Consider the following 27,076-nt stretch of genomic DNA (forward strand, 5'->3'; position numbering starts at 1 on the left):
GTGTGCCTAATCACCCTACCTCCTAAGTTGGTTATGAATTTGCCTATTATCCTATTGACCTGCCACCCTGTCCTGTGCATAACTGGCCCCTGCTGCTGGCTGCCACTGCCTTCTATGGAACTATGTTTGACCAAACCAGGAGTGCGTCCGGGCCAACATGAGTGTACCTTGCTTAGGTCTATTTTAATTCCCCTGACCAAGCTCAAGAAACTTGTTCTGCCTAAATCATTTCCCCCCAAATGTAATACTGTCCTCCTTGGATATCTGTATTGCCTAGCGGCCCTAGCGGTTTCTGCGTCCAGCTGTTCCCACTTTATTCCTCTCCACAACCACCTGATTTGACCCCGCTGTCTCTCTGCAGTCTGCACTAAACCATTCTCCCTTACATATCTCTCCACCCAGAAGATAAAAGAATGCACCATGATCCAGGTGTCAGTAACAATGTAATGCACAAAACTTTCAACCCCTCTTCCTTTGTTCTAACTACTACAAATGTGTGCACACTTGAGGTTCAAGACCCTTGAAGGGGGTAAAAACAAAAATCTCATGTCTAGGGCCAATTGGAGAAGTTAGAATTTATAACGACATGAGTAAAAATAAAACCCCCTCAGAGGTGCATCCCCTCACTTCACCCGAAATCATGATGAGTATAAGCCAACATCTGCCTACTTCCCTGGTCTAATGTAACTCTTGTAACTTTTTCCTTCCATAAAGTTGGGAGAAGAAGCAGAAAGCTGCATCTTTTCTTGTATAACCCCTGACAACGAGAAGGAGACCCCTGGCAATGAGCAGGAGACCCCTGGCAACGAGCAGGAGACCCCTAACAATGAGCATGAATCCCATGGCAATGAGCATGAGACCCCTGGCAACAAGCATGTAAACCCATAGCATAAAACCCTTGGCAACGAGCATGAAACCCCTGAGAACGAGCATGAAACTCCTGGCAATGAGCATGAGGCCCCTGGCAATGAGCAGGTAATTGAAACGTAATTTGAAGCCTTACTATGGGGCATAAAATGGTGTTAGAGGCATAACTGTTTGTGGCATAATGTGTAATGGACATCATAGTGTGTAGCATAATGTGTACTGGGCATTACTATAAGGAGGAAACATTATAATGTAAACTGTCAATGGGGGGTGGAGGCGCATTTTTTAACTGTCCGCACTGGGAGCCAAATTGCCTATAAACATGCCTGCATTAGTATTAAAAAAATGCCATGGGGGGAGGGCACCAAAACTGGCAGGCGGTGAGCAAAATATTAAGTGCACAGTTTCTCCATCTAAACGTGACCTCTGTAGCTGCGGCTCTGAATCTGGGAATGCAGCAGCTTTCACTGATGACCCCACAACACTCCCATAACATGCCCAGGAAACACTCTTTTTGAGTTCACTTCAGGTTACCGCCCAGGAACGCCCATCACTCCACTGCTCCATTTGAAATGCCATCTGATCCAATCGCACCAGCATCATTGTGTGTAAACTCAGGGTAACACATTTGCTGTACTGGCTTTCTGAAGTTCTAGCACATGTGCAGTTGCTACAAATCACATTGAGCAAGTATTATGCCAAGATGCCTTGTTATTTATATTATTTATATAAAAACACTTGAAGTACACAATAAAGTGTACATTGCAGGCTTATTCTGGTTAGACTTTTTTGTCATTGGCTCTGTAACCAACTATTTGGAAACCCCCTTTTCAAAATCGTGCATTTGCCACTGTATTTATATGTGTATACCCATGTATACACATACCTAAATGCCTAACTTCTATCTATCCGTGTGTGTACATTTCTATATCTATGTACATACAGCTTCCTACATGCACATATATACCTGTAAGCTTACCCTTACATACCACTAGATCCATAGATATGTGCCCATGCACATACACTTATATATCCCCATCTACCTAATATATAAATGTATACACACATATATCCAATTATGAAGTACCTACCTACACATACATGTCCATCCACATGTAAATGAATACCCATACATTTAAATGTGCCTACTCCATAATACATTGAGCCATAACTCTATATATAAATTAACATATCTAATGTCTATATATCTCTATATATACAGTATATGCATACATATGCCACACCTACAACACACATGCCACACCTACCCCATAAAAAAAAAATTATATACATATATATATATATATATATATATATATATATATATATATAGTGATAGGAGCAGTAGAGAGGTTAGGGATGGCATGTATATGTGTCCCAGATTCCTGTAATATGTATTTTAACCCCAAGGTAAAGTCTATTTTACAAGTAGATCTGACTGTCGGCTTTTGGTAAAAGCCGGAGAATGGGTCCTGGGGGTGTGGATGTGAGAGAGAAAGGAGGACTCCATTCACAGGTCCATTTCAGGTGTCAGGCCTTTAAGCCTTAGAGCATGCTAATTAGGGTTTACACCTGGAAGTGGCCCAATATAGCTGTGTAACAGTTTTGATACAGTGTCTCACACACCCTGGAGAGAACAGACACTGAGGTTTTGTTCTGAGACACTGTGACATTGTTATGTACTATGTTTGTGGTAAGGCAGTAGGCCCTGCCACATGTAGAGAGGAAGTTACCTATCTAGTTAGTGCCAGACGAGCTAGGGTTTATTTTTATGTTTTGTTTGTTTGATTATTGGTGTCACTGAATAAAAACTGGTGCTGACCAGATTGCACGAAGACCCTCGACTAGTGCTGTTTCCTGGCTGCTGTGGGTAAGGAGATGTCCATATACCCCAGGAGAGGGACCCCTACCCCGATTATATCACTATATATATATATATATAAATATATATATACACAGTATATATACAGTATATACATACATACACACACTTAAATACGTGCTCACAGCAATGCTTACATGTACAGTACCCTATCATACACATAAAATACCTAACCCCCCAAATGTATACATAATTATATGCATATGTGCACACACACAAATACAGCTATATACGTATATGTCTGTACACATATGCATATGTAAGCCTACCTATATTTACACATCATCATAGAAACATGCCTACAGTATTTTCTTATTCCTACATACATGCACTGACCTCTGCATGCCCCTCAGTAGGGGGGATTGTCTACGGTTAGGTGAGGGCTGTTTAGAAAGGGGATGTGTTGTGGTGTCATTGAGAGGTTTTTCTGCCCTAGAACATTATACCAAGAAAGGAAGGGGGGGCAGTTTAGTTGAGACGTGGGAGGTTAAATGTAGTGGTGAACATAAAATGGCCTGCCATCAATAGTCAATGGTTTTAAACCATTAGTAGAAATAATCAATGGTGAGCATTGATGTTGTTCCATTATCAGTTTCTGCCTCCCAATATTCCCTTGCTGGTCAAACACATTCAACATCGACATCTGTCCATTGCGGATTGTCAAACCATCGATGGCAGAGGACTAAGCCCTGGTTAACTATGTATATGAGACTAAGAAGACACAATTTGGATTTTTGAGAAAAACAAAGAAAAATCCACATCGCTCAAAAGAGAGCAATAGCAAAGAAAGCATACACAGGAATCATTAGAGTAGAAGACTGTGCCAGGAAGATGCCAGACTCAGGACTTTAAATTAGAGCCTGTGTATTGTTATGAACAAAGGAAGGACACAGGAGGGGAGGGGGAGAACAAATTGGCTTAAAAGAAACCTTGCAGCTTTCAAGAAAACAGAAGACCACATATATTGTTAAAAGATATTTGAAAAGCAAGCCACATATAGGTGAGGACAGAGGGAGCGATCAGTCAAATAGATATACAGTACCATCATATCACTAAGTTTTGAGACAAGGGGGGAGGGGGTGATGGGGACAAAGAGCTAAAGATATGTGGTACATGCAGGGCCGAAACTAGGATTTTTGTCACCAGGGGCAAGACAGTAATTTGGCACCTCCCCTTGTAATTCCCCCCTGCATCAGTGTCCCTATAGTAATTCCCCCTGAGGTAATGCCCCTGTAGTAGTGCCCATATAGTAATGCCCCTGTAGTAGTGCCCATATGATAATGCCCCCATAGCAATGCCCCTGTAGTAGAGCCCATATAGTAATGCCCCTGTAGTAGTGCCCATATTGTAATGCCCATATGTTAATACCCCCATAGTATTGCCCCTGTAGTGCCCACCATACAGTAATGCCCCTGTAGTGCCTTCCATACAGTATTGTCCCTGTAGTGCCCATGCTCCCATGTTAATGCCCTTGTGGTAATGCCCCTGTAAAGCCCATGCTTTCATAGCAATGCCCCTTTAGTGCCCATGCTCCTATAGTAATGCCCCTGTAGTGCCCCCACAGTAATGTACCTGTGGTAATGCCTCTGTAGTGCTTATGCCCCATTAGTAATGCCCCTGTAGTGCCTATACAGTAATGTCCCTGTATTGCCCTTGCCACCATAGTAATGTCCCTGTGGAAATGCCCATGCCCCCATAATAATGCCCCTGTAGTGCCCATGCTCTCGAAGTAATTCCCATGCCCCCATAGTAATACCCCTGTAGTGCCCATACAGAAATGCACCTGTAATTCCCAATGCCTCCATAGTAATGCCCCTGTAGTGCCCATGGTCCCATAGTAATGCCCCTGGAGTACCCATACAGTAATGCCCCTGTAGTGCTCATGCCCCCATTGTAATGCCTCTGGTAATGCCCCTGTAGTGTCCATGCCCCAATAGTAATGCCCCTATAGTGCCTATACAGTAATGCCCCTGTATTGGCCTTGCCCCCATAGTAATGCCCCTGTGGTAATGTCCATGCCCCCATAATAATGCCCCTGTAGTGCAGCTTATTAAAAAAAATACTTACCTTGAACCCTGCTCCTGCATCCGGTCCGCCCGGCTGCTCCTCGGAACTATGGGGGAGACATCATGATGTCTCTCCCATAGCGCCCGTGGGGAGAGCCGGAAGCTGGAGTTCAGGAGAGAACTCCAGCCTCCAGCTCCGGCTACACCGCGTCGCTGCAGAGAATGCCCACTGGTAATAACGCCCGCTGGTAATAACATCTCAGCGGGCGTCTGGCTTGGAGCATCTGTGCAGCGCCGGGCTGGAGGACACTGGCGCCAGGTGCAGCGGTGCACCGGTGAACGTGAACCTCCAGCCCCCCTAGTTGCGGCCCTGGGCACATGTTTGGTGAATGAACAAACTGAATGCTTGGCTGAAGCAATTTCCCTGGTCAGGAGGGCTCAGTTTTGTTATAAAGTGTATAATGGATGAGACTTGCCGGACCAATGTAATGTAACTAACATTACCTGAGTTCAAATTAGGCTGGTTGTTTTTATGGAAAAGTTTAGAGAAACAGAATGGTGGGGAGTTGTACCTACTCCCTATTAAATGCATCAGAGGGGGCTTAAAGTTGCTTGGCCAAATGGCCTGACAAACTGGGACAGTGAAACTAGGGAGCACAAAGCAGACAGGGGATGGGGCATTTATGAGAGGGGGTGTGTTAGGGAACTGAATCTGACCCATACTTTACTACATTTACTACGATATACAGCGATTCTCAATCATACATGATGCAGCGATTGCTTTTGCACAATGCAAACCTTATTTAACAATTCAAACAATAATGCACAGCAATTATAAGATATACATTCAACGATTTATGTTCAAAATGTAAACCCTTATCCTAACAACTTAAACTATAATACTCAGCAATTATATAACAGCACTTGATGTTACAACATGCGAATGATCCTGATAAGGTAAGACTAAGGGCCTGATTCAGAGCCGCTTGCTAGATGCGATCGGCTAGATCAGCTAGATGCTCCAGCGTATGCTTCCAGTGCATGCCCAGCAAGGTAGGCGAACACACGGCAAGGCATTAGCACGCCCACTATGTCTTGGCGAGTGATCACTTTGTGTATGAAGACGCCCACCAGCCATTCATAAGATGCCTACTTGCGCATGTCATCTCCTGGAAGTGCATGAAAACATTGGTACATCGAGCACCATCGGATGTGCTTGCAGCGCTTGAGGTTGACTATACCTGGCCGCAAGCACTGCGATCACTTCAGTGTGAAATACAACTAGGTGACTCGTACAATGAGGCTGCCTGTTAATCATGCACACCTCTGAAACGGCGTTGAAACACACAGGCATGCCTGCATTCATAGCTCCGCCACTCCCCCATTTCTAGTGCCCTGCCCCTTTGGCACCCACAAATGGCCTCTTCTGTCAACTGGGCTGTCTTTGCTGGGCGAGCGAGCGCTTCCCAATCTAATGCAGTGGTTGGCACACGTACATTGTGATGCATAAGCATGCGCAGAATGCAATTATCGGCCAGTTATGAGCAATCACATCCTAGTGAGCAGGTCTGAATCAGGTCCTAAGTATGTAATAGCTATGAAGAAATAAACTGAGGTTAGGGGCTTAGTCAAGAAAGATGAAAGTTTAGGTTTATTTATTTTTTTATTAAGATAGGGGAAACAGCTGAAAGGTACTGCAATGGTAGCTGGAACTGGAGTAGGGCAGCTTTGGGATGGCACTGTGAGCAGGGTAGAAAAGAGTATTTGCTACGTAGACAGAGAAGGAAATTATTGTGACTGCTATATAAATACTGTAAGCTTGTTATAAGCAATATTCTTGTTGAAAGGCTTACAACATAGGTGAAGCTAAAGTGGACATAAGATATAAGAGACTTTCTGGAGTTTGCAAGGCTGTGTATCAAAGTGAACACCAGTTGCTAAATAAGCAATCTCCTCTGATTTGTTATGCTGTACAGGAAAGTGAATGCTAGTCAGCAAGCGGACATGGAAGAAAAGCACTGGGAATACGATACAGACTTATAAGCTTGTTATAAACAAAACGCCTACTGATTGAAAATCTAAGTTGGGTATTTGTGCATAGCTGGCTATGAAAAACATTGAAATAACTCTTAATGATAGAAGATAATATAAGCTACAAGAGACTTTCATTCTTGTTTTAAGGTGTCCCATTGTATCAATCACTCAAAAATGATTTCATACATAGAGCATACTTTACCCCTAATAGGCAACATAACATTTATCTCTTTCAAACTGTGGCTCTATGGACAATATCCTCCATATTTTCTCGACTTGCCCACTTCTCAGGTCTCTGTGGGAGGAATTGTTTGTCATGATTCATAAAGTGTCAGGCACACCACTACCTATGGACCCTTTCACCACCCTGCCACACTTTTATCCTGGTGACCTGTCGATGAGAGATAGATATCTTATGGGTCACATTAAAATTGCCATTAAGGCCTCCATAGCATATCTGTGAAAGACCACATCTGTGCCCAAAATATTGGTTATAGAAAATAAGATCCAAAAGCATTGTGGTTTTAAAACTGCTTAAATGATGATCATGCGCTCCTGGATGTGTTTATAATTAGCAGCTTTCTTATAAATGGTCAGACACCTGGCCAATTAACAGTTATATCAGATAAAAGAAGCACTATATGAACTAAAATAAAATAAAATAAGATAAAATGTGAATGGATAATGTACCAGCAGAGGTGAGACAAACAAACAACACTCAATACATACAATGTCACAATAGATGTTTAAAGTGCTTTCTGTGAAGGGTTAATAGTCCTGGAAATCAGTGGTACCCGTGACTGCGCGGCGGTATAGACAGGGTGTTAGTACAAACCCTACCTTTCCCTATGCTCCTCCATGCAGGGTTAGCATGGTCCGGGCGGCTGCTGTCCAGTCAGCTGTTCGTTTGCTCCGTTTGCCGTTAGTGGAGTACACAGTGTGTCGGGGCAGCGTCCTTCTGTAGTGTTCCTGTGACCATTTGTAAGCCAGCCACCGCTTTCCTCTGGAGTTCAATTACCGCCCTCACCGGCTGGTGACGTCAATCGGGTTGTGGACACCAACGCGTTTCATCCTTTCGGACTTTGTCAAGGTGCTTCAGGATTGCACTTCTCCTTTTAACCTGTTGTTAACAAGCTGATTGGCTTGTGTGTTATGTCAATCAAACAAGCCTTCTAGCTGGATATAGGAAAAAGGGGGCTGAATTATTGCCAAGTGTGCACATCCTTGGATGTGTGCATGCTATAAAATATCTTTAATTAATGCAAATATTAAAAATGGTAACAATGCTGGTTAAAAATAAATGGTATTTCTACAATAAAAAATCTTTGAAATAAAATAGAACCCTTAACAGATCGCTAGCAAACACATTTATGTTACCTTGTCAGTAGAATGTTTCTTGTTAATACACCTCATGCTGGATTGTGTCAAATGTTGCAAAATAGTGGGACAATGTTTTAAATAAAAATGAATGTAAAAATAAAAATAAAAATAAAGTGAAACAAATATATATAAATATGTATAATGCTGTGCCCTTCATACATATAGATTACATAAGATTTTGGTCATAGTCTCAGAAATGCTCCTAAGTCAAAGTCTATATTTAGTCCTTTTGGGTGTAATGTTCCAATTTTATATATCCATTCTGTTTCGGACCTTGAAATTTTTTCCAAATACTGACCACCTCGCCAATCTTTCATTATTTTCCTGATTGCCATGAACTTCATTCCTTTAGGATTTTTCTGGTGGTGTGTCAAGAAGTGGTTGGACACACTGTGTGTTGTTACCCCTTTCTGTATATTATAAATATGTTCCCCAATTCTTGTTTTAGACTTCCTTACTGTGCGGCCCACATACTGGAGTCCGCATGGACATTCCAGTAAGTAAACCACACCTTCCGTGTGGCAGCTCAAACTTTGTTTGATGGTGAATTTCTTATTACTGGTGTTCGAGCAAAATTCTACAATAGGTTTCATGGACTTGCTTCCTGTTTCTTTGCATGCTTTGCAGTTTAGACAGTGGCTGAACCCTTTCTGATATTGTTTAGAATCATGTCTGTTTGGAGGTATACAGCTTCCTGTAAGCAGATTTTGCAATGTTTGTGCTTTTTTATATACAATTTTAGGCTTAGTTGTTATTATACTTTTTAGTTCTGGATCAAGTTCTAATACGTGCCAGTGTTTCTTCAAACTTGTTTCTAGTCCTTTGGTGTAGCTGTTATATTGCGTAATGAACAGAGTTTTAGATGGACTTAGTTCTTTTTCTTTTTTATATGATAGCATGTCTTCCCTTCTGAGTTTTTCTACTTTTTTAAAACCGTCATTAATATTTTTCTCTGAGTAGTTTCTTTCCAGAAATCTTTTTTTGAGGAAATTGCTTTGTTCTTTAAAGGTTTCGTTATCTGTACAGTTCCTTTTAATTCTTTGAAATTGTCCTCCTGGGATGTTGCCAATCCATTTAGGATGGTGGTTGCTGGAGGACAGGAGATAATTATTACAATCCACTTTCTTGAAGAATGTTCGTGTCTGGAGTATGTTATTCTTTATATAAATTATCAGGTCCAAAAACTGGATAACATGTTTGCTGTAATTGTGGGTGAATACTAGGTTAAGTGAATTGTTATTAATGTAAGTCAGGAACTCCATAAGTAATGGTTCTTCTCCCTCCCAGATGACGATAATGTCATCTATGAATCTTTTCCAAATTATTAAATGTTTTGAAAAGGGATTGTTGTTCCATATATGATCATCCTCCCACTTTGCAACAAAAAGATTTGCATAGCTTGGTGCAAATCGACTGTCCATTGCGGTTCCGGTCACTTGTTTAAAGAATTGGTCCTGGTACAAAAAGTAGTTATGGTCCAATATGAATTCCATACTACTCATTAGGAAATTTATTTGCTGATTTGGAAGGTTTGACATGCAGTTTAAATAATGATATGCATGTGCGCAACCATCTGCATGGCGAATACAAGTGTACAAAGATTTGACATCACAGGTGACCATGGTGTAAGATTCTTTCCATGTGATGCTATTCAGATGTTGAAGTACTGACGTGGTGTCTTTGATGTAGCTTCTTTGTTGTACAACTAGTGGTTGTAGAAAAATGTCCACATAGCCTGAAAGGTTCGAGGTTAGCGATTGTATGCAAGATACTATGGGCCTCCCCAGTGGGTTGAGTGGATCCTTGTGTATTTTGGGGAGTTGGTAGAACACTGGTGTTCTTGGTGCATTGATATTCAAATAATCATATTCTTTTTTATTTAAAATGCCCAAATCTAGACCCTCTTTCAGGTGTTCTTCTAGTTCTCTCTGGTATGTTTCCAGAGGGTCTTTTGCTAGTTTTGTGTATGTTGTATCTTCTGATAACAGTCTCTCTGTTTCTGCCAAATATTTTTTCTTATCCATGATCACCAATCCTCCACCCTTGTCTGCTGCTTTTATAATGATTTCTTTATTCTTTTTAAGTTCTTCCAGGGCTTTGTTTTCTCCTTAGTTTAGATTCATTTTGATGTGCGGTTTCTCCGGGATATTTTCAATGTCCTTTTCTACTAATTTTTGGAAGGTTTCTAATGCTGAGCCCTTCAAAAAACTTGGAAAAAAGTTGCTTGAAGACTTTAGGTTTGTATGCTTTATGTTCTGTTCACTATTTCCTTGTGCTATGTGCATTTTAATCATGGGATTTCTTTGGAAATATTTCTTTAGGCAAATCTTCCTCATAAACTTACGAAGATCAATATACATCTCGAATTTGTTCGGTAAGGATTGAGGTGCAAATTCAATCCTTTTTGTAGAAGGTTTTGTTGATCGTTGGAAAGTGACATGGAGCTCAAATTAAATATTCCACCCTGATTGATACCTATTGTAGAGGTGGTTGCATTAGTCGTAACATCAGAAGATTTTGTTAAACCTCTTCCTCTACTTCCTCTTCTATTCTGTTTTTTCGAAGCTTCTTTCCTTGTGGATTCGTATTTGGACTGTCTTTGTACACTTGTATTCACCATGCAGATGGTTGCACACATACATATCATTATTTAAACTGCATGTAAAACCTTCTGAATCAGCAAATAAATTTCCTAATGAGTAGTATGGAATTCATATTGGACCATAACTACTTTTGGTACCAGGACCATTTCTTTAAACAAGTGACCGGAACCGCAATGGGCAGTCGATTTGCACCAAGCTATGCAAATCTTTTTGTTGCAAAGTGGGAGGATGATCATATATGGAACAACAATCCCTTTTCAAAACATTTAATAATTTGGAAAAGATTCATAGATGACATTATCTTCATCTGGGAGGGAGAAGAACCATTACTTATGGAGTTCCTGACTTACATTAATAACAATTCACTTAACCTAGTATTCACCCACAATTACAGCAAACATGTTATCCAGTTTTTGGACCTGGAAATTTATATAAAGAATAACATACTCCAGACATGAACATTCTTCAAGAAAGTGGATTGTAATAATTATCTCCTGTCCTCCAGCAACCACCATCCTAAATGGATTGGCAACATCCCAGGAGGACAATTTCAAAGAATTAAAAGGAACTGTACAGATAACGAAACCTTTAAAGAACAAAGCAATTTCCTCAAAAAAAGATTTCTGGAAAGAAACTACTCAGAGAAAAATATTAATGACGGTTTTAAAAAAGTAGAAAAACTCAGAAGGGAAGACATGCTATCATATAAAAAAGAAAAAGAACTAAGTCCATCTAAAACTCTGTTCATTACGCAATATAACAGCTACACCAAAGGACTAGAAACAAGTTTGAAGAAACACTGGCATGTATTAGAACTTGATCCAGAACTAAAAAGTATAATAACAACTAAGCCTAAAATTGTATATAAAAAAGCACAAACATTGCAAAATCTGCTTACAGGAAGCTGTATACCTCCAAACAGACATGATTCTATACAATATCAGAAAGGGTTCGTAATAAGAAATTCACCATCAAACAAAGTTTGAGCTGCCACACGGAAGGTGTGGTTTACCTACTGGAATGTCCATGCGGACTCCAGTATGTGGGCCGCACAATAAGGAAGTTTAAAACAAGAATTGGGGAACATATTTATAATATACAGAAAGGGGTAACAACACACAGTGTGTCCAACCACTTCTTGACACACCACCAGAAAAATCCTAAAGGAATGAAGTTCATGGCAATCAGGAAAATAATGAAAGATTGGCGAGGTGGTCAGTATTTGGAAAAAATGTCAAGGTCCGAAACAGAATGGATCTATAAAATTGGAACATTACACCCAAAAGGACTAAATATAGACTTCGACTTAGGAGCATTTCTGAGACTATGACCAAAATCTTATGTAATCTATACGTATGGAGTGAACAGCATTATACATATTTATATATATTTCACTTTATTTTTATTTTTAGTTTTATTTTTACATTCATTTTTATTTAGATTTTTATTCTAATACCCCATATTTTACTCATTTATAAACATTGTCCCACTATTTTGCAACATTTGACACAATCCAGCATGAGGTGTATTAACAAGTAACATTCTACTGACAAAGTAACAAAAATGTGTTTACTAGTGATCTGTTAAGGGTTATATTTTATTTCAAAGACTTTTTATTGTAGAAATACCATTTATTTTTAACCAACATTCTTACCATTTTTAATATTTGCATTAATTAAAGATATTTTATAGCATACACACATCCAAGGATGTGCACACTTGGCAATAATTCAGCCCCCTTTTTCCTATATCCAGCTAGAAGGCTTGTTTGATTGACATAACACACAAGCCAATCAGCTTGTTAGCAACAGGTTAAAAGGAGAAGTGCAATCCTGAAGCACCTTGACAAAGTCCAAAAGGATGAAACGCATTGGTACCCACAACCCGATTGACGTCACCAGCCAGTGAGCGCGGTAATTGAACTCCACAGGAAAGCGGTGGCCGGCTTACAAATGGTCACAGGAACACTACAGAAGGATGCTGCCCCGACGCACCATGTACTCCACTAACGGCAAACGGAGCAGACGAACAGCTGACTGGACAGCAGCAGCCCGGACCAAGCTAACCCTGCACGGAGGAGCATAGGGAAAGGTAGGGTTAGTTCTAACACCCTGTCTATACCGCCGCACAGTCACGGGTACCACTGATTTCCAGGACTATTAACCCTTCACAGAAAGTGCTTTAAACATCTATTGTAACATTGTATGTATTGAGTGTTGTTTGTTTGTCTCACCTCTGCTGGTACTTTATCCATTCACATTTTATCTTATTTTATTTTATTTTAGTTCATATAGTGCTTCTTTTATCTGATATAACTATTTTAAAACTGCTGACTGTAAATATTCTGCCTCATCTCTCCTTATGAAATGGTTCAAATGGAGTGACTGTCAGGAAGAGAAAGGTCTTAATTTCTTCCAAAGGTTTATTGCTGTGTAATTTGATTTATGGTAGAACTGTTATGCTTCAGTTCTTTAAAATGTTATCAGGATTTTACTCCCTTATGTGTTTCCCCATATATATGTTTCTTTAAACTTCAATAAACATTATTGTGGAAAAAAACTGGTCTGTATTCTAAATTTGGAAACCATTAAAAGTGGATGAAATGGTGTTTTAGTGGAATCAATATGATTTACCACTGGCAGCATTGAGTGAAAATCCCAACGCTACAAAAGTTAAGTATAACTAAAAAATTTTTACCCCCCCCAACCCTCCTTTAGGGGTGCCTAACCCTAACCTTCCCTCCAAGTTCCTAATCCTAACCCCCCTTTAAATTCCTAAATCTAACCCACCTTCCCTGCAGCCTAGACCTAAGTCTCCCAGGGGGGTGCCTAACCCTAACCTCCCCCCAGGGGTGCCTAACCCTAACCCCACCTTCCCTTAGCCCAATGCCAACCACCGGGGGGGTTGCCAAACCCTAAGTCCCCCCGGGAGCCCCTAACCTAACCCCCAATAGCTTACCTTGTCGGGATTTTGACACCTGTCACTTGTTCCTTGACAGAATAAGATAGTCGGGAAGCCGGCTGTTGGGATTTCATCCGTCGGCTTCCTGACTACTTCCCGTTTTATGAGAGGATTATATCCTGACTTTTGTCACCCCTGAGTGGATCTTTATTGAGACCAACATATAAATATTAGGTTAAAAGTATGCACAATGCTTAGCCTATGACCATAAATAGTTGCATTATATACTACACTATGCGTCTTGTTGTTCTATGTTTATTTTTTAATTCTATTTGCTGGCAAAAATCTTACAAGTGAAGCAGATTGTATACAGTTAATCAATTATTATTATTTATTATATGTAAACACTAGCGCATTTGAGGGTTTGTTGTATGTATATATGTACAGTATGTGCATGTATATATTAGAGATGAGCAGTTCAGTTTTGACTTGGTTCTTTTCACAAAATTAGCACAAGTTTGGATTTATCTATTTGGCTATCTGAAACACATGACAGCTGAATAGCCAATATGTTGCCATTTTTTAAAATCCGAACATAACTAAGTAAAACTGAATTGCTCTTCTCTAGTGTAATTATATATATATACATATTAGAGATGTGTGCCGACCCCCATATTTTGGTTTAGGTTTTGGATCTGTTTCACCTTGTGTTTTACATCTGGATTGGTTTTGCCAAAACCAACCTTTGCGTGTTTTGTTTTTGGGTTTTGGATCTGTATTTTTTTTTTTAAATTATAAAAACAGCTAAAATCACATAATATGGGCTTTTGTTTGTTCCTACAGTATTATTAACCACAATAACATTAATTTCCACTCATTCCCAGTCTATTTTGACTACCTTACAGCTCACAATATTGTTTTCATTCAGTTTAGGCCCACAATTTGCACTAAGCTAGCTGGCTGACTAAGCTAAGCAGCAACAGTGGGTGTCACAAACACGTGGTAGTTCAACTTTCAACATGGCACATCAGGAAACAAATGTTTTTATTATTCAAGAGGCCTGAGGGAGTTGGAGTGTGTATGTAGTTGAAGGCAGGGACAGGAAGTATTGATTGGCTATAAAGTTAACTTATTTTTGTAAATTCCAAAGTAAGTTTATGAGGGAGAAGGGGAGGGGAAGAGGGGAAGCATTTACAAAAAATATTTTCTTCATTCACATCAGTCCTTGCCCAGAAGAATCCTTGAGCGCCATGCCTGCTTCTGCTGCTGGGAGTGGATTTTCATCCAAGAAGGGGACTAGGAAGAGTGCTTTTGGAAACAATTGACTGTTAAATAATCCTTTGCAAAGATTCTTGAAAAGTATTTCCCAACCTGTACATGGACATTAAAAAACATAGTTAGTGGCCTCCAAACTGCCATTGTACCCACTGTCCACTTAACCAGCACAGATATGTGGATAAGCAGAACAGAGCAAATGCAAGAATTAAGATTTAACGTTTAAGTCTTATGGTATGTCTTGAGAATCCTTGAGCGCCATGCATGCTGCTGTGAGTGGATTTTCATCCCAGAAGGGATGAAGACATTGTTTCTTTTTTCGCAATGTACACAGATCTGAAGAGCTGTTGATAAGCAAATTGTCAGCTCAATTGACACGTGATGCAGCGATAGCTTCTCCTTCAGTTTCTCCAGCAAGTGCATCTGCCAAGAAAAAAACTAAACTTTCAAAACACCCACTGGTGATTCAGATTATCTAACACAACCAAGTGTTAACTTTTGACATCTGGTCAGGTCAGAATTTCCTACAATTAATGAGACCTCTGCCATGACTCCATCTGGTACGGTCACATTCAAAGAATGGTTGAGGACTATTTAAAACATTTTAAAGATAGCATCCAAATAGGCATGTCAGACAGTCCATTTGACTACTGGCAGGAAGAAAAGGTAATTTGGATGCCCTTGCACAAACTGGCTTTGCTTTACTTGAGCTGCCCACCCTCCAGTGTATACTCAGAAAGAGTTTTCAGTACAGCCAGGAACCTTATCAGTGATCGACCTATGAGGCTACTTCCCCAAAATGTGGAAAAGATGAAACAGTAGTAGTTGTAGTAGTAGCAGCAGTAGTAGTAGCAGCAGTAGTAGTAGTAATAGTGGTAGTAGTAGTAGTAGTAGTGGTAGTAGTAGTAGTAGTAGTAGTAGTAGTAACAGTTGTAATAATAGTAGTAGTAATAATAATAGTAGTATAATTAGCAGCAGTAGAAGTAGTAGTAGTAACAGTGGTTGCAGTAGTAACATTAGTAACAATAGTAGTATTAATAATAATAGTAGTAGCAGCAGCAGCATTAGTATTAGTAATAGTGGTAGCAGTAGTAGTAGTAACAGTATTAACAATAGTAGTAGTTGTAATAATAATAGTAGTAGTAACAATAATAGTAGTAGTAGCAGCAGTAGTAGCAGTAGTAGTAGTAATAGTGGTAGCAGTAGTAGAAACAGTAGTAACAATAGTAGTAATAGTAATAATAATAGTAGTAGTAGCAGCAGTAGTAGTAGCAGCAGTAGTAGTAGTAGTAATAGTGGAGGCAGTAGTAGTAGTTACAGTAGTAATAATAGTAGTAACAGTAGTAATAATAGCAGTAGTAGTAACAGTAGTAATAATAGTAGTAGTAGTAGTAGTAGTACTAGTAGTAGTAGTAGCAGCAGCAGCAGAGCTACAAATTCTATGAGAAAGACCTTTACTGTCAATTATGTGGAAAAATTACAGAGGATGTTATGATGTAGATCATTGATCATAATGTACATCACTGCAGATGATGTAACAGGGTGGAGGTTCCTAGATGGTTAAGGTCCCTATCTCTACTAATTTTGGCTTTACAACTGGTTCAGATGCCTTCACAATTGTGTTTCTGGTCTTATTCCCAGGCATAACCCCAGCCTATAAACCCAGTTTATATAATTACCCCAGCCTATACCATCACCCCAGCCTATAATATCACCCCAGATTATTTTACAAGCACCCAAGCCTATATCTTCATCCCATCCTCTGTTGTGTATAAATTATAGCTGCGCTCCCTGTTAGATTGGGAATTCATTGCCCACTTTAATGGATGTGAGCTCCATTTTAGTCCATATCAACATATCACCTACACATCTTCTGACCTGGGCTACAGGAGGAGCAGCTGCACTATGGAATACGGTTGCATGGAGTTGCCCCTCTGACTCACTGAAATTCAGGTAGAGGGGCCCTGGGTAGGGAATAGGGACACTATATCAGAGAATGCAATTTTAGCTGCTTATTTAATTTTTTAAACCATATCCTCTAATTTCACATTTTGAAAATATGTTTATGTGAATCTTAGCTGAGGAGTTTGTGATGTCATTATGTTTAATATATTATGTACATAATTTAGCACTTTGTTGTGGTCTTGTAGTCGGCGTGCATTTTTTTATTGCTAACTTTTTGTTATTAAATTGTAAAATTGTGGAGTTTCCACTGACAGTGTCACAAGATTTCTTCTTCAGGGTCCATAAAGTCCACAGGATCTAAGTTTGGGTGTGTAGTGGAAACGATACCCCACCTTCAGCCACAGGCATTTCGTTTTTTTGTTAGGTGTGACAAGGTGCACCTGTTGTACAGCAGGACTGCTTAGGCAGCCCCTGGGTTTTTTCTTTTATGATTTATTTAAGTTTTTTTAACTACTGAGTTTAGCCGTACCAGGCACCATTAATGACGCAGCCACTGCAACTCCTACTACCTCTGCCGGCAGCAAAACACCAGTACCGCTATATGCCCTTAGTTTTTCAGTGTGTCTCAGTGTGGCTTAACTCGTGCCTCTGTGTTGGACTGCAGTCAGGCATGGAGATGACAGGTAAGTGCGCAGCAGTCCTGGCATCCGATGTAGGAGACATATCGGGTGCAGCTGCGGGTGAAAGCCTTGTGTGATGTTTCCTCACTAAGGCGGCCAGGTCCTTATTTTCTGTTGCCAGGGATGGGTAGTAGATGCACTAGAGTGCACTAGTAAGTGTCTCCTACTATGACTATGCCAGCATACCCATGCCGCCAAAATTGCACCTCCCCAACCCAGTCGCAACTTCTGGTATGGATTTCAGCATCTGGTTTGCTATATTTGCCCACCTCATGGTGAGATGCTCACAGATTGCATTTGCATGTGTACTGCGGTAGCTGTTGGTCTCAGAGGTTGGTCTGTCTCCCTGTATACCTCTCCTTTGGGTCTGGTAAATAGCACTCTGTACACTTCCATTACCCCTGCAGGGCTGGTCAGTTGATAAAAAGTCCAATAGCAATTGTGCATATTTATGCATTGTATGTGACTTTAAAGCTAGCTGCTGTATTTGTACACCCATTTATTTCCAAACTGTCAGTTATACCTATCACTGTGTTTCTCCTCATCCCTGAGGGTGTGGGGGGTTTCATTGATAAGGGGTCACATTGCATTTATACTGTACACCTTATACCATTTATACATTTGTCATGTCTAAAGGTGTAGGTGAGAAGGATGATATGTTAGTACTAAGCTCATGTGTGTCTTGTCTGGCAGGCCTGTCTGAGAAGGATGTTAACCAGGATTGATTGTGTAGCCACTGTTGTAAACAGTTATCTGTTAAATCCAGTACATCTAGGGCTCCAGCGCTAGAGCCACCCGGGTGGTATCAGGTTTTATCACACTTAGTGGACAAAATCGCAGAAGCATGGGCTCCGGCTGCAGTATTTCCTCATTCTATGATGTATTCACAGCAGTTGCATCCTTCTATATTTATGCCCCCCATGAATCCTGTTGGGTTTATTCTACTGCTCACTCTAGTCAGAGTATGTCACTATCTATAGCTCCTCGCGTCAGGCATTGTCACTCTATTTCCAGTCTATCGGAGCTACCTACAACATAGACTGGGCTACACAGCAATATCATCACAGACAGCTGCACAGCATGAGGTATTGTGATTACACCTCTTGTGCCCTTCTGTCATGCTGGACTATTTGACTGACTACTAGCCACAAGCGGACCAATTACATCAGAAGATCCACTAGACCGCAGCCTCAAACCGGTTTGTTATACTGGAGGATCACAGCCGCACAGAGAACATTTCCATCTCTCACACATAGGTTCCCCAACATGGGAATCCATCTAGCTTGCTATCGCATATTAGAGCTGCTCCCATATCATTGGACTCTCAACATATGGTGAGCATACAACGCTTATTATACCAATCTGATTGATTAAGATCCAAATCAGGGTGACAGCATTATCTATCATATACCAGCCCCAGTAATTGTTATATCATCCCCCCACCTACTAAGCATTGGTGGACAAGTGGGGAGGTTCAAGATGGATGGTTCAGGAAAGTCTCCTACCAATAAATATCTTGGAGGTTCGTGCAGTGCATAGAGTGCTCATACTGGTGCAGGACCTCCTACAGGGCAGGCCTGTCCAGGTCCAGTCTGACAACATGACAGCAGTGGCCTACATAAACCATCAAGGAGGCACACAAAGTCTGGCAGCCATGAGGGAAGTGGCAGAAATTCTGCTGTGGGCAGAATGCCATCTTCAGGCAATCTCTGCAATAATCATCCCAGGTAATCTCTACTGGAAAGCAGATTTTCTAAGTCACCAGGTCATACAAGCTGGAGAATGGGCTCTTCATCCAGATGTCTTTCAACTCCTGGTGGACAAGTGGGGAGTACTGGACATAGACCTAATGGCATAACATCACAACTACATTGTACAGATCCAGAACAAGGGACCCCTCAGCCACCTTCGTGGATGCTCTGGCAGTGAGATGGGAATTCAGGTTAGCATACCTATTTCCTTCAATCTCCCTCCTCCCAAGGGTCATCAGAAAGTTCAAGCAGGAAGGTGGCTGGATAATACTAATAGCCCCTACCTGGCCCAGGAGGCATTGGTTCTCCGACCTGACATGTCTATCCATAGACCAGTGGTCCCCAAACTTTTTTGAATCATGGCACCCTAAAGTATCAGCATTGTTTTCACAGCACCCCTAAGTTTAACTTTGTTCTTGAGAAAGTCAGAAAAAAATGTAAAATTGTAAAGTGAAGTAAATTGTGTTTGCATGTCATGCTTAGGTTCAGTTATGTAGTGGCGGACTGAATTGCACTTCTGTTTGTTCACATATTTACATAACATTGACAATAAATAATTTGATTTGATGCTGGACCACAAACTTGAGGCACCCCTGCAAGTGTCCCGAGGCACTCCATGGTGCCACGGCACACAGTTTGGGAACCACTACCATAGACAGTCCACTTTTGGTGACTCTATGGACAGATCTGCTAGTGCTGGCTCCCTGCCTATATCAGGTTTTACCTCGGCTGGCTTTAACAGCATGGCTGTTGAGTCTGCTGTCTTCAAGGCCAAAGGTTTTTTGGCCTCTTTGATTCAGACGATGCTGAGGGCAAGGAAGCCTGCTTCCACCCGCAATCTATTACATAATTTGTAATTCATTTTTTTCTTTGGTGTTCTCACAGATAATGTGGCCCTAAGATCTTCAAGGTCACGTTAATACTTGCTTTTCTTCAGGTGGATTAAACTTAGATCTTCACCTGGCTACCTTGAGAGTTCAGGTTTCTGCATTGTCAGTTCCAATTCAGAATTGCCCATCTGCCTTATGTTAGAACATTCCTGCAGGGGATTTTCTGGCTGCAACCTTCATTTTTCCCCTCGGTGGCACCATGAGATTTGACTTTGGTTCTCAGGGCATTGCAGATGGCTCCCTTTAAACCATTGGATATGATGGATGTAAGATGGTTGACAGCGAAGACACTTTTTCTCCTCGCTATTGCCTTGTAGAGTTTCTGACTTAGCAGCTCTGTCATATCGCTCTCCATATTTGATTTTTCATCAACATAGAGCTGTCCTCCATATTAAGGCGGGTTATCTTCTTAAGGTGGTTTCCCATTTCCATATAGATGAGAAGGTTGTAGTTCAGGCCTTTCAGTATTCAGACCTGTCTACAGGTGAAGCTTCCCTGGATGTTGTTCGAGCCCTTCATATTTACATGGATCGTACAAGCTCCATCAGGAAATCAGATTTGCTCTGTGTTCTATGGGTTTCACAAATGAGGCTGGCCAGCAAACAAACAGATTTTGGCTTGCTGGCTGCATATGACTATTTCTCAGGTCTATACACAGACTTATCTCCCTGTCCCAAACAATGTGACAGTACATTCTACTCTGTGAGCCTGTCATGCTTGGTTAGACATGGCACCTCGACTGAACAGCTGTGCAATGCAGCCACTTGGCCTTCTGTCAATACTTTTATCAAATTATATGCATTTTATACTTTTGCCTCCCAGAATGCTTACTTTGGGTGGCAGATTCTCCTCTCTGTGCAGGATCATCCCCACCCTTAAGGGAACTGCTTTAGGACATCCCCAAGGTAGATCTTGTGGACCCTATGGACCCTGAAGAAGAACATTTGAGTTATGGTATAACATACCTCAGTTAACTCTTTTTTCATCAAGTTCAATAGGGTCCACAGGGCAACCACCCTGATGCACCTGGTCTCAGTTGGGATCTGTTCTTTTGCTTTTTTTTGTATCACTGATTCCCTCTTTGTATGTTGAGTGTTTCTTGTGTGCGATGTACTTCCTTCTCCACTTTTCACCTCTTGCCATTTGTTTACAAACTGAATGGCTGTGGCAGAGGGTGGGGTATATAGGGAGGAGGACCAGTGCATGCTGGGAGCTTCAAAGCTCGAAGCTGTTTGGTGCAATGGGTCGTTTCCACTACATACCCCAAGGTAGATCCTATGGAGTCTATGGACCTCGAAGAAAAAGAGTTAACTGAGGTATGTTATACCATAACTCTAATTTTTTTTATAAATAAATACAGAATAACACACTGCACTACCACTTACAGTGTCACAAGATTTTTTATGAATTAGAAAAGAATAACACACTGCTCTACCACTGACAGTGTCACAATATTTTTTACAAATACACTGTGTTTTCCACTTACAGTGTTACAATATTTTTACAAATACACTGCATTTCCACTTACAGTGGAACAATATTTTTTCTGAGTATACTGCGTTTTCCACTTACAGTCACAATATTTTTACTAATATACTGCGTTTCCACTTACAGTGTGACAATATATTTTACGAATACACTGCGTTTCCACTTACAGTGTGACAACATTTTCGTGCAGTTTTATATATATATATATATATATATATATACTCCAGCCAATGGCGGCACTCCGGATAACAAACGATACGGACACTTAGCTGGTTTCAGCGACGTTTCAGCGCCTTTAATCAGCGCTTTTATCAAGCATATACATATACATATGTATATGCTTGATAAAAGCGCTGATTAAAGGCGCTGAAATGTCGCTGAAACCAGCTAAGTGTCCGTATCATTTGTTATCCGGAGTGCCGCCATTGGTTGGAGTATGTGTCAGTGTATCCCCGTTTGGAGGTCACAGTGAGGAGGGCACCCGGTCCAGTTATACAATATACCGTTGAGTGCCGGATCTTGGAGAGTTATATATATATATATATATATATATACAATTCTCAGAAATAAGGGGCGCACTTGAAGTAGGCAATTTTTCTTTATCTTTATTCCAGCATCATAGCGCACAATTAGTTTATTGGCATTACAATCCCCCTATGGATCTTTGTCAAGATTAACTAATTGTACCCTATGATGTTGGATTAAAGATTTTTTGCCTACTTCAAGCCTGGAGAGAGCACTCCTTATTTCTGGGAATTGTATGGTACCCCTGGCAACAAGGATATGGAGCAGAAATCCAGCAGACATTAACAAAAATGGATATGAACACACACATCACACCCATATATGAGTATGTATATATATACATATATATATATATATATATATATTCAGTAAATGGTTTGTACAATGTCCTATTTTAACATATATTTAAATTATATGGGGTACCTTTGGTGTGCTACAACTTTGAATAATAATTGAATAGGAGAAAATTCCACCACCACTTAGGGGGATTTATTGCAATATTAACTGTTGGTCAAACACAACCTTCTAGTTACTCTTCAAATCACCATTTGTTTATGTTTTGGGTATTATTCATAAAATAAAAGCCCTGTGGCAGCCCATAATTCTTATACCTGAATATTTTATTCTGGATATATTAACAGAGGTAAAAATATATAAAACAATTTACAATACAAATCAATATCTACATAGCATAAAATAACTTTTAGTAACCTTCCGCAGTAATGAAGTATAGATGGTATCTGTCACTTACACCCTTATGGGTGTGAGCTCTTAGGTGGACCTATCATGTGATAGGTGCAGGTGTTTCAAAGTGATGACCCTACGCATTTCATCTACATACAGGACTTCTTCAGGGGTAAATACTTTAAAAAACAGAACATATGGTGATAAATACAATTGCATATTTACAGTATATAATAGATATATACATAGTCATGTACAGTAATCGAATTAATATTTATACAACATGAAGACAGAAGAGAAGGTTCATGTAACGGAAGTTTATCCAATCAAAGGTTTAACAATGGCTACTGACAACAGACACATAGTAAAAGTACATACCAAAAATGGAACTGGTCTGAATTAACACTCAATAATTTGGAACTGGTTAGAACAGTCAGTAGTATAAGCTTTTTTTTCATCGCTTGATAGGGAGAAATTCCTAGAAAGGCTCTTAGAATCCTAATAGGAGATGTAGACAATTAATATTACATTATAAGATTTGGTATTTATTTTCAATATAGTCACATGTTGAGAGAAATTTTTTTAAAAGAATTTCATGAAAATTAAGTATATACAAGGTGGTTCTTATAACCCGTATATTGTAGTGATTGGGTCTAAATACCCCTCAATAACATAAGTTTATTTTCTGTCCCTTAGTTGCAAAGGGACCAAAAAATGTCTCTCCAAAATGTATATAAAAAGTAGAATATTCATACTACTTTATAGAAGCTAATGTTAATTTTCAATATATTCATTAGAAAAATAGGATTAGTACATACCAAGTAGTCTCTTATAATGAGTTTACTGGAACAATTAGATGGATGTTTCTCAACCAATAAATGTAACCTAGTGTATAATGCACAGTATTGTACCTTTGTTATTCTAAGTATATTTAATTTAATGACATCATAAACATCCATATTTATTTAATGAGAAGGATACATACAGATTCCTTAATAGCAATTTAAATATGAAGACATATCATATACTCCCAATGTGTAAAAACGATGAGTTCCAAGCAAGCGTTAAAACCTAATGTGAAGGATAATAGTATTATATGAATTAAATTCCTCCCTTAGTGGGTTATTTGGTTTTCTCTAAGGGGCAGCGATAGTAATTCAAAAGTATGTATCTATTATCAACATATATATAATATATTGTGACTATACTGTAGGGGTATGTATAGCCCATAACAGATATTTAGAAACCATATAATTATAATGCATGTTAATACATTTGTACACATAAATGTTATACACATAATTATAATGTGTACTTCACATTTCCAAGCATAGATCCAGTATCTTAGTTACTTATACAGGAGGATCCATACATAATACTGCATAGTTTATATATCCATATTTACAATAGTATATAACAGAGTTTATAAAAGATAAGTATTTAACAAAGGCTAGTGTAGTCCGTATAGCCATAGTTTACAATTAGAGTTTCCAAAAATAATCTTTAACAAGGGCTAGTAAAAAGGCTTTTATATAAATGTATTTATTATATATTTCACTTGATTTCTTTTTAAACCAAACTCATAACTTTTATAGATTTTTTTTGTATCTTTAAATATAATACAATTTTGATTAAAACACAATTATATGTAAAGTAAAATGTCTACATATTTTGGTATACTATATTAATTTATGTCAGTTTTCCTAAACTCATCATCTGTATTTGACAAAAATAAGACCATCATTTTTTGTAAAAAAAAAAAATCTTTAAGGTCCATACTCCTAATTGCATTTCCTGTGGTTTTTGCAGCCATAAAATATACTTCAAAATACAGTGGTTCAGTAGATAGTTAAGTTAATCTATATGCAGACATGAACCAGGGAAACAAAGGTTTACCTATTTACTCTGCTTGATTTGTACAGATTATTATCCAGGGTCATTGTAATCAGCCCATGTCTCCTAACTGTTTGGAAAGGCATTTCAAAAACAATAGTGAGATAATTAGCATGTTCATGTCCAATAGTTAGATTGGCATCATTCATATTTTACAACCTTTAATTAAATAATATATTTACTTCACATATACTTAGCCACATTTACCAGACAATCTCCGGAACTACATTCAATAAACAGTGTTATACCTTGACAATCTCCTATAGTTTAGTAAGTGCACAGGATAACAAGATTGAAGAAAAGTTATTCAGATGACCTGCCCTCAAATACCTTACATTGACAAATAAATAGTTCTTGTATTGATTTCTGAAGTGAGCAATATTCAAATTATTATTATTGCATTATATTAACATCTTGACCATTCCATAAATGTGACATATAATGTTATATAAGAGGTTTAGGTAGCAATATATAGTTAATACTTCAAAGTATTATTGATCATGATGAATAAGGATAGAGAATATGGCACCATTCTATACCTATTTAATATAATATAATTGCTATGATGACCTGATGCTAGATTTGTAATCTGCATATTTAAATAAGGTTAAATATAAAACATATTGTTATTTGAATTTGTCAAATAAATTAAGCACATTGTATTGCTAATAAGGTGCACAAATCTTGTTTGGTAGCATAGGTGGTATATAAGTAATTGCTATGAGTTATAGGATAGTTAAGATACAATAAAATATTAAAATAGATTAATAACAAAGGAAATATAACAAAATTGCACAGTAAAGAATGCATTAATAATTATATTCAATCTAGATCAAATTACAAGTAAATAATGGTATATTTTGGTTACCTAATATATGGCTAGGAACATAGGCCCTCATTCAGAGGCAGTCAGAGGATGCAAGCGGTCGCTCAGAAACTGGGTGGCCGCTTGCATCCTGACCGGCCGCCTCTGTTTCGGTCGTTAGGCTGTGGGTTTAAACCCAAAGCTCTAACGACCGCTAGGTTGATGGTGGCGATGGTCAAGGACCATCGTGACAATCGGGGCTTACGACGAGACCCTAGGGTAGGGTATCACTTGTCGTAAGCCCCGGAGAGCTTCTGGCTCTGTCAGAGCCGGAAGCTCTCCACTGACATCACTAGTGATGTCAGTGGGGCCTCCCCCAAATGGCAGGCATTCCCATGGGAACGCCTCCATTTGGGCTGCCACCCCCAGGCTCACCTTCCAAACGGGGCGAGTTGTCAATCAACATCGACAGCTCGCCCCCTTTGGAAAGAGACCAGCTACGACCAGTGCTGTAGGTCGTAGCGGGTCTCACGCATGCGTACGAAGGAGCCGGCTACCTCGTGCGCATGCGCACTGGACAAACATCGAGGCGGCCGTGTGGTCGTAGACCGTACGGCAGCCTCTGAATAAAGCCCATACTGTAATCAAAAAGGAAAGGCAATATGTTACTATTATCACACACAAAGTGACACATTATTTTGGGCCAGATTTTTGTTAATAATTTGGAGCAAGGGACACCCCACTCTTCCTGTTTGGATATCTATGTATCATTTTTTTAAAAAGAGGGCACTCCATTGATCTGCTCTTACAAGTAAACTAATCAATTTTCATATAAACATAGCTTTTCAGTGGAAGCCTCCACCATTATGTTTTTATTATTATAACAATTCTAACACATGGGATATCAAAATTATAGATTTTTTTTGCACACATATTCATTTAATGAAAAATCTATCTATAGCATAATTTAAAGTTAATGTATTATGCATGTTGGTTGTGTCTATATGAAATGTATATAGTAAGTAACTTACATAAAAAATAATAATTACAATTTTTGATTAAAAAAAATATTTAATTTTAAATATCTTCTGTTTTTATTTATAACATATAATGGTATCAAGTTTAAGCTATTTCATTGGTCACTCATGATTTAAATACTTATTCAATATATTTTCAATGTAATTTTGTATTATCAGTAAATTCACATGATAATGTTTCTATTCAGCAGAACATGTCTGCAAACCATATACTCCTAAACACATTTTGCAGCAGTGACATTAACAATCATGTAACAAATATAATTAGGTATTTTCAGTCAATCCAAAGAAGCCACTCCATTGTATTCTATGCTCTCTCCAATTGTCATTAATACAACCAACTGACTCATTGGAGCCAACACAATTGCACTTTAACTAGCAATTAACAAAGATTCAGCGGATAGTTATGCCATTTTACAAAACACTTTTCATTTATTGTTAGAATATATACAGACTGCTAACATCTCAAT

General features: G+C 39.2%; 1 pseudogene; it reads left to right on the forward strand.

The window, feature by feature from the left end:
• LOC148506209 (uncharacterized) overlaps positions 1 to 27,076 on the forward strand; it is a 167,200-nt pseudogene that overhangs the window by 109,583 nt on the left and 30,541 nt on the right.

Source organism: Taudactylus pleione, unplaced genomic scaffold (assembly GCF_031769625.1).
Source record: "Taudactylus pleione unplaced genomic scaffold, aTauple2 ptg000421l, whole genome shotgun sequence".
NCBI classification, from domain to species: Eukaryota; Metazoa; Chordata; class Amphibia; order Anura; family Myobatrachidae; genus Taudactylus; species Taudactylus pleione.